We start from the raw sequence: 12,802 nt of genomic DNA, 5'->3' as shown, positions 1-12,802 counted from the left end.
CAGTATTATTACAGAGCCTGAGGACTGTCACGATACTAATAGTGTGTTTACAGGACGGGGGACTGTCACCATACGAATATGGTGATGAACTGTCTGAATGTTTACAGAGCCGGGGACCTCTCACTATTGTGATAGAGTGGAGAGACATTCAGCAGGTTTAAAGAGCAGGTGGCCTCACAATATAGCTATAGACGGGGTAACTGTCAGTATGTTTTCGTTGCCAATGGCCTGTTACTATATTAGTAGTGGGAGGAGACTGAATGTTTAAAGAGCTGTGGGCCTGCTACTATATTTGGAGAGTGGGGAGACTGTTGGTATGTTGAACTAGCCCGGAGCCTGTCGCTATAGTACTGGAGTGAGGAAACTGTCTCTATATTTACAGAGCCTGGGAGCTGTCACTATAACAATAGTGTGGGCAGTTGGTCAGTAATTTTATAGAGGCGTGGACCTTTCACTTAGCTAGTATCGTGGAGAGAATGACATAAAATGTACAGACCTGGTGACCTGTCACTGTAGTAATTAATTGGGAAGACTCTCGGTATGTTTACGGACACGGGGACCTGTCAGTGTAGGAATAAATTTTTTAGACTGTCAGCATGCTTGAAGTACCGGGGCCAACCACTGCAGTAAGAGAGAATCTAGACTGTCAGTGTTTTACAGAACCAGGGTCTTGTTACCAGAGAAATTGAGTGGGGAGACTATCAGGATGTTTACAGAGCCAGGGGCCTGTAAGTGGATTTGGAGCTGTCAGTATATTTCCCGCTCGGCAGCAGGTCACAACAGTAATATAGTGGAGAGACTGTCAGCAGCTTTACAGACCGGGTTTTGTCACTATAGTATTAGAATGAGGAGAGTGTCTGTATGTTTACAGAGGTCGGGACCCTGTCACTAGTGTAATAGAGTGAATAGTCTGTCAGCATGATTACAGAGCCAGTGGCCTGTCATTATGTTTAGAGTGCTGGGGGTTCAGTCTCTATAGTAATAGATTGCGTAGACTATTAGTATGTTTACAGAGCGGGGGGTTCTGTGATTAAAGTAATAGAGTGGGTAGACTGTCTTTATTATTGCAGAGCCGGGGGCCTGTCACTGCATTAAATGAGTGTGCAGGCTGTCAGCATGTTTACAGAGTGGGGGTTTCTACCTATATTGTATTAGAATGGGTGGACTGTCAGTATTATTACAGAACCCGGGGCCTGTCACTATAGTTGGTGAGTGTGCAGGATGTCAGCATGTTTACAGAGCGGGGGTTTCTATCAATATAGTAATAGAGTGAGTAGACTTCAGCATTATGACAGAGCTGGGGGCCTATCACAATAGTCACAGACTGTCATAGGCTGTCAATATGGTTACAGAGCCAGGGGTTCTGTCATTCTGTCATTATAGCAACAGAGTGGGTAGACTGTCAGAATGCATAAAGAGCCCTGGGCCTGTACACTATAGTGACAATTTGCCGTTACTTGCTCTACGTATGAAGGGCTGGGCGCCTATAACAATTGTAATATCGTGGGGAGACTGTCGATATGTTAACAGAGCTGGGGGCCTGTCACTATAGTAATGGAGTGGGGAGACTGTCAGAATGTTGACTTGGCCTGGGGGCTGTCACTATAGCAATAGAATGCATAGACTGGCAGCATGTTGACAGAGCCGGGGGTCTGTAACTGGGCTAGGGTGAGTAATCCAGAGGCACAAAATAATTCTTTGGGGATCCAGGTTCGAATCTCACCTCGGTGTGTGGCAAAATTCAAATTCAATGAAAATCGTCAATTAAAAAAATAAGCAGAATTAAAATCTCTAATGATGAACATCAAACCAATGCCAATTGTTGGAAAAAAAAACATCTGCTTAGCTAATGTCCTTTAATGAAGGCCCTGCTGTTCTTTCCTCATCCGGACTATATATGAATCCAGGCCAACAGAAATGTGGCTGACTCTTAAATACCATCTGTATAAGGAAATTAGGGATGGGCAATAAATGCTGGCACAGCCAAGAACTCCCATATCCCATGAACGATTTTTTTAAAAAAAGTAGCATAGGGGAATTGTCAAAATATTTATAGTACCTGGGACATATTTCTGTACGAATAGATTGTTTAGACTCTCAGTAATTTACAGGGCCAGGGAGCTGTTAATGTAATAATTGAATGGGAAACTGTCAGTATTTTACAGGGACAGGGGTCTGTCCATATATTAATTAAATGAGTAGACTGTCAGTATTTTACAGAACCAGTGGCCTTTGAATATAGTAATTGAGTGGGTGGATTTCCAGTATTTTACAGGACCAGGGGCCTTTCTATCTAGAAATTGTGTGGCTAGGCTGTCAGTATTTTACAGGGCCAGGGTCCTGTCAGGATAGTAATTGAATCAGTAGACTGTCAGTATTTTACAGGGCCAGGAACCTTTCACTGTAGTAATGAATGGGTATACTGTCAGTATTTTACAGGACCAGGGGCCTGTCACTATAGTAATTGAATGGGTATACTGTCAGTATTTAACAGAGCCAGGAGCCTGTCACTATAGTAATTCAATGGGTATAATGTCAGTATTTTACAGGACCAGGGGCCTGTCACTGTAGTAATTCAGTGGGTAGACTGTCAATATTTAACAGGGCCAGGGGCCTGTCACTTTACTAATTGAGTGGGTAGACTGTCAGTATTTTACAGGGCCAGGGGCCTGTCACTTTACTAATTGAGTGGGTATTTTAATTTGCGAATTCCTAAAACCTGCTGAACAGGCTCTTGTATTTAGTGGACGAAGTCGGGGCCGTGAATTTGGATCTTTCTACGTGATGACGCAGATTGAACTGCGAAATATTTAACCCGTATGTGCAAGAAGGTGAGTATGGATCCATTGTCAGCGGAATTATAGGTGAGTGTTTGGTTATTCAGTATTTGTTAATCTCGGGAGCAGTGTATATGTGTTGTATTGGATTTCTGTCGGTCATTTCCTGATATTGTTAACAATTTTGTCCGCATTGTGAAGCTGCCGTTTGCACTGTAGTTGCGGAAGTATTTTTCTCTATCAGTCAGTTTCTGTTACTGTAAGGACGTCTTGGTTTCATTCGCTATCTGTCATTCTCTGGAACTGTAAGCGGGTGCCTCATTCATTCCGCATTGGTCACTATCTTGTTGCCGTAAGCGAGAGTTAAAGCCAATCTCAGTCAGTTCCTGGAGACATGTCTAGTTTTTTGTGTAATTGTCAATGTGTGATTAGATCTTTATCATTCCTTACAACTGGATATGGGTATGGGGCGTCATTCTGATTCTGAATGTCTGTGGTTTTGCGTGCGAGCCTCGTTTTCAGTCTGCAGCAAAAAAATCCCCGGAACCGTGCATGATATTGATAGTCGTTTCACTAAGATAGTATGTGGATATCACATTCGTTATCTATATTTCATTGTGTATTGGATTTTCATTCTTTACCTGGTGTTTGATATTCATTATATATCTCTCTGATGTACCCTAGTTCCGCGATATTGTTGTCACTTATGGGATTATATGTATTTGTCAGTCCCTTGTGTTGTGTGAATGTTTGAGAATCAATCTATACTTGTCAGTGGTGGATTTGTATGTTCGGGATTAATTCTATACATGTCAAAGGTAGACATGGAAACGATAAATTCATTTTCTATCCCACCATCACTCACCTGAGGCCTGGGATTTAGCGATGACCAGAGGACGAAGTTGGTTGTGGTATCGGCAAAAGCCATTTCATTCGCAGTGGTGCTGCCGTCCAAGAGCTGCCAGTAACTGATTGGCCGTCAGCTCTCGGTGGGCTGGGTTTCCAACACTGAAATCCCAGAGCACAGAGAATCCCCGACGTTATCAATTTAAGTGCCTGAGTGGCCCTTAATTCAGCGGGGCTTCCCTCAAATCGGTGACACAGGGCTCAAACCTGCTCTCCGGGTAACAGCTCAGAGCTCAATCGTCTCCATTAAATACAGCCCAGTGTATGGCAAACGGGGTAATGAGCAGAGTGAATCATTCAAGTTGCTGGGTAAGGGACCTGGAGATCAGGACAGGGTATAGAGAATGTGCAAGTTGCTGAAAAAATTCGGGCAGGTGCTTAGGTACAGGGAAAAAATAAAATCAAGTGATGAATAAGAGCTTTTGTGGAAGTCTCTGAAGCAAAGGAGGAGTCTCATGAGATGTGGAATGAGTTCAGCGAGGGGAGGAGTTGCAGTCCGCGTGCAGGCGGGATTCCGGTGGGGGAATTATTCAGTGGGCTGGGAGGAGGGAGCAGGGGCGGGGAAGAGTTTGAGTGGTCGTCGAGGCGGGTTTTAGGGAGGTAGAGGTTTTCAATGAATCGGGAGGCCGGAACTGGGGAGGGGAGGAGTTTCAGTGGCTGAGGAAAGGGATAGGGGAGACCAAACCTTTCAGTGAGTGAACAATATGGTCAGGACGAGAGGAACAATTTCACTCGGTAGGAAGGGAATGTCATTGCGTTTGAACCGTGGTGTTTTTAAGCAAAATCCTTTTTACCGGATGTGGTAATAACCCATCCCGCCCCTTTTAACTCTCCCTGACTATTTCCCTCACTCTGTTTTTGTGGTTCGAATCTCTGTTGGATCTTTATTTCCATATGTCACCCATGCCTATTACTAAATATATTTTCTCGCATGTCATATTGCATTGAAATATATTCCATCTTCATCACACACTTCTCGTTGACAGTGATTGTTTTCGGCGTAATGAATAGGAATAAAACTGATAGTGGGGGAACAAAAATAGGAATATCGAAATTAATTGACACTCTGGATAATGGCATGCAAACGGATAGGAAACCAGGCTGATTTTTTTTTTACAACTTGAACAATTGGCGTCAGAATAATGAACGTGCTGGAAATAAAATCAAGAACAGAATTATTGTGCAAAAATGCCTTGGGGAAAATATGCGCTTTGAAACAAAATTGACACTGAAGGAAATTAAGCTTAGTAAGAGATCCAGAATTGTCTTCTTAAATGGCAATGGACATTAAGGGCTGAATGTCCACAGCTGCTTCGTTTCTGATGTCCATGTGCCTGTGATGTACTTTGCTCAGTAAATCACCTGGATGCTGTATTTTTTTTATTATTCTCCTTATCCTTGGCAGTTTGACTCTGCAACTGACGCTGTCTCGTCAACATGCAAATGAATCTTAATAATTTGAATATGTTGTAAGTAATTGCTGCTGAACTACTGACTATGTTTTTTTTATCTTCGAGAACAGATGTGTAGAGGAAGGGTGTGCCAAGGTAATTTTAAATAGCAGGAGAAGGGCAGGTTAAGAGGCCACCAAATAATGGAAGGGACTCAGGGAAAAATCTTGGATAAAAGTTATGAGCTGAGTAAAGATTATGCGATGAGTATACCTGGAGATTGCATCTACACAATGAATCTGTGTAAGGTGGGCAGGGAAAAGGGGGGAATGCGGTGAGGTATATACTGTGTACTACAGGCCGCAATGCTTACCCCGTCGATGAGAAATCTACCAAAGCAGCTGTCATGAAGTTATAACTTAACAAAACTCACGAGAGTCAGAGGGGTAGAGGGAGAGGGAGAGAGAGAGAGAGAGAGAGAGAGAGAGATCGAGAGAGAGCGAGAAGAGAGAGAGAAAGAGAGAGAGACTATGTCATAGTTTTCGAGCTTATATTGACCGAATGCATCCTATTTATCTCTGTTCATACTCTGATTTACCGTTTTTTAATTCAATCTTTAAGATATTCTATTACTTCTTTCATTTATTCATTCATCATTTAATTTCCAAACTTTTTTTTTGCCTCGCTTCTTTCGCTTTCTTCCCTAACGCTGTGCTTTCTTTTCGTCATCTTCTCCTTTACTCTCATTCTGTTTATTGCATGTGATTCACCTTAATTTCTATTTCTTGCTCCCCTCCATTTATTCACCCAGGAACTTTGATTAAAAGCTATCTTTTTGTTGGTTTTAATGGAACATACTATTCCAGATCCCTATTCATTACGTATAATTATATATTTCCCACCGTTATTCTCTCTTTATATAATTAATAATCGACCCCAGTTTATCTGCAAAAATTTGCATTCTCATTGCCACAATATCAGCTCCTAACTATCTAGTTTTCTTTTGGCAGTTTTTTCCCCTTACCTATTTAACAATGTTTACCAAAAATATCACATTATAGACTGATGGATGGTGCCCCTATTCGATGCAAAAAGGATTTATTATTTCTGTTTCTCTGATTTTTCAAAGTCTAGATTTATGACCACTGCGTTAGTGGATATCCCTTCTATGGGGTCAGCATTGTGCCCTATAGTACCCTTTAAATTCCTCACTTTAAATTTGCTCCAAGATTAGTTGTGCTGTAGAATGTATTTCGCATTATTTAAACTGTCTCTGATGTTGGTCTAGCGGCCTGTCTCCAACATGGAAATACATATTGGAGTAGGAATCAATCACATGCCAATTACTTAAGGGTTAAATATAAATTTGGAAACGGACGTAATCGCTTCAGGTACAGAAACTGGCTGTGAAAAATAAGGGTACAAATCCATAGAAGATGAATAATGCGAAACACATTGAATGCAATTTATCAGCATCACATAAATATAGAGGCAGCAGGAGCTCATTTTGTCACCTCAGCTTGCAGCCCCTTTCAATTTTTTGTATCTAATCATTTACTTATTTTCAAACGCTGACACTTTCCATGAAGCCTTTCACCCTAATGGCATCCAAAAGTTGGATTAAACCAGGCCCTGTTTGCACTCAATGACCGAGAAATCTGCTGCTTTCTGTGGTAAAAAAGTCCAAAGATCCACAACGCTTTAAGTAACAAAAACATATCCGAAATTTATTCATAAATGACTGAACCTTGTTCCTTATCTCCAGGGTTTAGGTTACCCTAAAAACATGTATACACAGGCGAGCAGATTGCTATCCTTGTAAGATAAAATATAACAGATCGAGCTCAGGACCGGAAGTGGGTGAGATGCTCAGGCAGATCTGCGCCACAGGTTAAAAGTAAAAGGCATCTTTCCTCAAAAGAAATGACAGAAAGTTATCTGGCCGGCAAAGTAAAAGCTGACGTCATCGCCTTAAATGTGTTCAGTGTGTCTGCTGTGCTTGTGTGGAGTTCAATGCCATAAAACTAATAGTATGTTAGGGGTAGGCCCGCCGAAACAGGTGCAGAGAGAGAGTGCCAAACAGACAGACCGACATACAGATAGGCAGAGACAGAAAGGGAGGGACAGAGAGAGAGAGAGAGAGGGAGAGACAGACAGACAGACTGATACAGTGAGGGACAGGGAACGGAAGATTGAGAGAGAGAGAGGGAGGGAGGGACGGAGAGAGAGGGAGACAGACAGACAGACTCATACAGTGAGAGAGAGGGAGGGGGAGTTTGAAGGAGAGAGGGAGGGATAGAGAGAGAGAGAGAGAGAGAGAGAGGGAGAGTCAGAGGGAGAGAGGGAGAAAGACGTCGGGTCAATTATCTCCCAATAAAAGAGAAAGCAAGTAGTTAATCATAAAACAATAGGATGAATACATGATTCAGAGGGACTACATAAATGATAGCAAACATCATTCACTAAGTACAAGGGCGAAAATGAACAGGAGGATGAAGTACAGATCAAGAAGTTAGGGAAGAATTTGTAAGAAGAATGGCACGTGCCACGGCAGTAATTCAGGAAGGAATAAATCAAAAAAAATCTCACAATATCCTACCAAAAATAACAAAATACAAATCAGAATGTTGTGAGTGACAATAAAAATTCACCTGAAAGAATAATCTTAAGAGACATGGACAGAGATATGCGATGACTGTTTATCTCTCCATCATTCTATATCTACCTATAACTCTCTGTATCTCTCTCTCTCTCTCTCTCTCTCTCTCTCCCCCTATCTATCTCTCTCTTTCTGTCTGTCTCTCTTTTCATTCAGAATTATTACTGCATTATTAAGTCCTTAGATTAAAAACATTCACAGTGGCCCAGCAAGCGGCCTATATATATTAAATCTCCGAACATTAGCTTCCAGAAAACTTATTTCTTTAGAAATCAGCTTCTCTGGACTTCCACAGTGACATTGCCTCCTATCGGATTTGCTGATTCATCCAGAGGATGGTTTACTTTTGTGTTTAACCTCTGCTGCAGACCTGGCTCTCCAGCTAACCAATCATAGGTAATTTTATTTTCTAACATTTCATTTGGATCTAACATGTCAGCTTGGTTACATATGCAGGGTGGTTAGATAATCGATACCTTAGGTGTACTATGCGAGGAAATTTCTTCAATCAAAGGATCATGAATATTTGAAATTATCTACCGTAGAGAGTTGCAGTTGCTCGGCCGTTGAATATGTTCAAAATATAAATTCATCGGTGTTTTGGGCACAAAGGACATTAAGAATGAGGGGAATTTATGAGAAGTGAAGCTGAGGTAAAAAAAAAACATAAATATTTAAATTACGAGCAAAATAAGCTGCAAGGAACAAGTAGCCTTACCCAGCTCCTATTACTGAAGTTCATATGACCACATGTCTGTAAACAGTTTCGCCCTGTTGAGCTTCTCTGCCATTTTAGCTAATTTTTCACAGCATTCATCTCTCTAAATGAAGCTCCCTGGACTGTGTCGTGCCACGCTAAAGCTTAAAGCGTCAGGGCAGCGTTTATGCGGTCAGGATATTATTGATGGAGAATTGGAAACTGGGGAGCAGCAGGGAGGTGTAACAGTTGGGGAATTTTCAACTTCTCAGCCTAGAACTCGTGGAGAGCCGCAGGGATTACTGCTGGCGACTCCGCTAAGCACAACCTGTATTGACCTGAATTGATGGAGAGTAATACATTCACATTTGGGTAAGAGACAAAACAGGGTAAGAATTGTAAACTGTAAGGAGGGCACAAATAGGCTGCAAATAGGTAGACGCATGTTAAATGAGCGGAAACAAGATATTCAAAGTTAGGAATTGATACAGATTGTGAGTAAATATAGGAAACGGGAGATTTTTCAAGTTTTGAATATTGATCTTCACAGAGACTTTGATCTTACTCATACAGGAACAAGGGAAGCAGCAAGATTGCATGGAGCTAAAGAAGGCCACTGGGGAGGCCAACTCCACTTTGGTGTACACTCCAAGGGCATTCTTGCACAAGAATAAGGCAACACATCCACAAATTTACAGGGCTTTGATCAGACCAGGTCTGGAGCAGTGTGCGTAATTTTGGTCTCCTTATCTAAGTAGAAGCGGAATTGCCCAGGGAGTGGGAGAGAAAATCTTCACTAAATTGGCTCCTGGGATGAACGCGTTACCCGATGATGAAAAGTAGTCTCAATTGGGCATCTGCAGTGTATAAGAATGCCCGGTGAACTCAATGAAACATGTACCGTTTTGACTCGAATTAGCAAGATTGAGAAATGACAGTTTCTTCCCATGGCTGGGAAACTAGAGCACAGTCACAGAAAAAGGGATCGATCATTCTAGGCTGAGATGAGTTACAATTTCTGCATTCAGGCGGTTGTGGGTCATTGGAATTCTCGAACGATTAGGTTTCAGAACTCACATCTGCCTACATTATAATGCACTTGTCACAGATTTGTCCATTGAATTCAGCTGACAAAATCTCTTTGAAATGCTATGCTTCTAACAAAAATGCTAGAAATTAAGCCAACATTTACGCCATTTGCAATTTTACATTCGCAGTTTTCTAATCGCCATTTAAGTTATTGATGTCTCGAGTGAATAGTTGAGATCCTTCTGGGCTCCAGTAGTCACAGCCTGCCAATGGTATTAACTGCCGATATCCCTGGTTTATCTGGTTGTTCCCCACTGAGCCCTGACCAAGTGAATAATTTGCATCCAATTACATCAGTGTGATATTTAGCTAATATTCTCTTAAGGCAGGTATTTGTCAGATATACCCTGGATGTTGATACAAATAAAACCCATAGACGTTCCGCAGTCAATTATTTGAGTAAACTCTTCAAAAATTCAATCAATTCGTCAGGCACGGCCTACCCATTAAAAGCCAGTGTTGGCACTCTCTGCTGGGCTGACGCATCCCAAAGGGGTTCACACACGATATTCATCATAGTGACCTTTCTTAATTTCCTCACAACAAAGCATAGTCTAACTGTCCTTTCATTCCGTGGTTTCCTTATGACAAATTTCTTAAATGGCGGAGTGGCATGCAACAATTTCCAAAACAAGAAGCGTTAGCCAACTGTAGCAAACTGCAAGTTTTCTTTTTTGTCAGAGACGTGGAACGTGCCTGACGATATCCTTTAAAATCCTGCAATGAAATGTTGTCATTGTTTAGCTCGATTAATTTCTGCATTAATTTCAACCTGCTAACGTGAACTATGTTGAGCCTTTGTTCCTGATTCACTAATTATTTATTTTGGGCTCCTGGCATGTTGAGCTCTCCCTTCCCTGCAAATACTGACGGAATGTATGTATTCAGCATGACTGCCATCTCCTTATTTCCGTTGACTATGGAGACATAATTCAGATCTATCTTGCCTCACATTGCGTCTGGCTATTCTTTTCCTAGAAACGTGGAAAATCGGAAGGCGTTTAGTTTATTTGGCCCTTCGAAACTGCTCCGTAATTCAATAGCATCATAGCTCATCCTCTGGCTTAACGCTCTGCCCTCGCGCTCTCCACATGCCCCTTCTCGCCGTTAGCTACAGATATATATTTTCCTCTTAAATATATTTATTGACCTGGCTCACATAGCCCCCTGTGGTCGAGAATTCTATATTTCCGCCACCCTGTGAGTGAAGGATTTTCACCTCATCTCAGTCGTAATTACCCTATCACGTGTCCAGAGGCTGTAAACCCTTTTTCTCCACCCCTCAGCCGGAACAAACACAATCACAGCATCAAGTCAGTCCCTGCCTGTCAGAATGCTATACATTCCACTGTAATTCCACCTCACCTACCTAAACACGAATAAATACAAGGCTGAGCTGCCCAATTCCTCCTCATCCGACAATCCTGATATCAGATGAATCATTCTGCTGAACCTCCGTTGCACTCCCTCTCTGTAAATAGAATATTCCTTAGGGGCGTAGATGATAAATGCCAAAAGACTCCAGGTGTGGACTCACCAAGGGCCTGCAATGCTGCAGTAAAACGCCCTTGCTACTCTGCTCAAGCCCTCTCGCAATGAAACCAAAATGTCTTTTGACGTCTTAATTGCTTCCTGCACCTGCTTGCTCGTTTACATTTATTGGTGTACAAGGGCTTCTATATCCTTTTGAACATCAACAATTCCCAATCTTTCATCATTTTTAAAAGTACCATTCTGCTTTCCGGCCACAGTCAATAACTTCACTCGTGCGCGTTATTTTGCATCTTCCATGTATTTCTCACACACTTGACCTGGCTACATCGCCTTGTAACCTCTTATCGCCCTCCTTACCCCGCATATTCTCACGAAGTTTTTTGTCGTCAGCAAACTTCGGAAGTATTAGTTGTGTTTCCCTCAGACAAACTATTGATATATATTGTGAATGGAGAGTACCCAAACACTGATCGCTGTGGTATGACATTAGTAACCGCCAGCCCCTTCAAAACTTACCTGTGTCTTCCTATTATCCCTTTTCTGTCCGCTCACCAATTCTTAATCCATACCACCGTATTACACCCATTGACGTGTTCTTTAATATTGCACACTAATCTCTTCATTGGGAATTTAACAAAAGCCATCTAAAATTCCTAATTCATCACTTCCACTGGTTCTCCCTTATCTATTCTACTAGTTACATATCATTGTAAAAATTTAGATGGTGATTTTGGTATTCATTGCAAGTTCGTGAAATATTAACACTTTGTTATTCTTCCTTTCTTTTCTGTCACCGTATCCTGCTCTTTGGGTCTTTCCCAAGCATCAGGGCCTGAGCTTTCTGCATTTATTTACTTTTTAAAAAAATGTCCTTTCATGTTTTTCTTCACACGTGCTTTTCCATTAATTTCTATTAGCAAGTAGTTGCCTCGCACGTTAGTTTATAAGTTGGGCTCTTTATATATCTTTGGCCAGCCCTAAATGTCCTTTGTCCTTATCATTCACAGCTTTGCCCCCTAGTTGTTTGTCGGAGAGAAAATTATCTCAGACACCCTCAAGAATCTTCACACTTTTCAAACATATGCTGGGCAGCGTATCGCAATCTTCTTGGAAGGTGCATTGACAAAGGTGTACGTAAGGCAAAGATGACGTTATTAGATAGAAAGCAGCTGATGATCAGGGAACGGGAATGGGTCTCAGGAAGGAATGCTAAGAAAAGTAATGAACAGCAAGAGATAGAATGACAACATGTCTTAGTTTATAATGTGAACAACGGACTGCAGAGTAATAAATATCCTGCTAAAAGAACAAGAACTATCTGATCACAATGAAACACGATTGGCCAAATGCACTCCTTTCAACAGAATTTAAACTAAAGAGAAAGGTATCCACCAAGTTGAATGAACAGAAAGTAAAATACAGCAAAAAGGAACAGGAAGTCTTTGGAAATATAAGATGAACTATAAAAATTAATTTTCGCCTAATATAACCAGAAATGGTAAATGCATACCACAGACAACGTAATATCAGCAGCGAATCAGCATTAATTCAGATTCATTAAAGGATGGGCAGGGCAAAGTCAGGTAATGACAGTGAAATGGGAGAAATAACTGATATATATTGTGCCTATATTTTAGCAATCCATCTATCATTACACCATTGTAAACATTCTAAATTTCAATCTCCCTTGTGGATGCTTCAAAGCCTCTCAGCCCAGGTTCCCCTCTCTCTCTGTCTCTGTTATATTCATCTGTATGTTTCGTCTTCATTTGCTACTTGATCGCTGACA

At 41.5% G+C, this 12,802-nt stretch overlaps 1 long non-coding RNA gene across 1 annotated transcript; it reads left to right on the top strand.

Annotated features, from left to right (window-relative positions):
* Positions 1-4,332: 4,332 nt before the first annotated feature.
* LOC144673103 (uncharacterized) lies at positions 4,333-12,467 on the top strand. The gene is made up of 3 exons (XR_013574258.1): positions 4,333-4,418; positions 6,840-6,934; positions 12,021-12,467. It is a non-coding gene; the product is annotated as an uncharacterized LOC144673103 (long non-coding RNA).
* Positions 12,468-12,802: the final 335 nt, after the last annotated feature.

This window comes from Cetorhinus maximus, unplaced genomic scaffold, assembly GCF_964194155.1.
Source record: "Cetorhinus maximus unplaced genomic scaffold, sCetMax3.hap1.1 HAP1_SCAFFOLD_267, whole genome shotgun sequence".
Taxonomy (NCBI): domain Eukaryota; kingdom Metazoa; phylum Chordata; class Chondrichthyes; order Lamniformes; family Cetorhinidae; genus Cetorhinus; species Cetorhinus maximus.
Note: the sequence above shows the minus strand (reverse complement) of the source record. Positions and strands in the feature narration are given on the sequence as shown.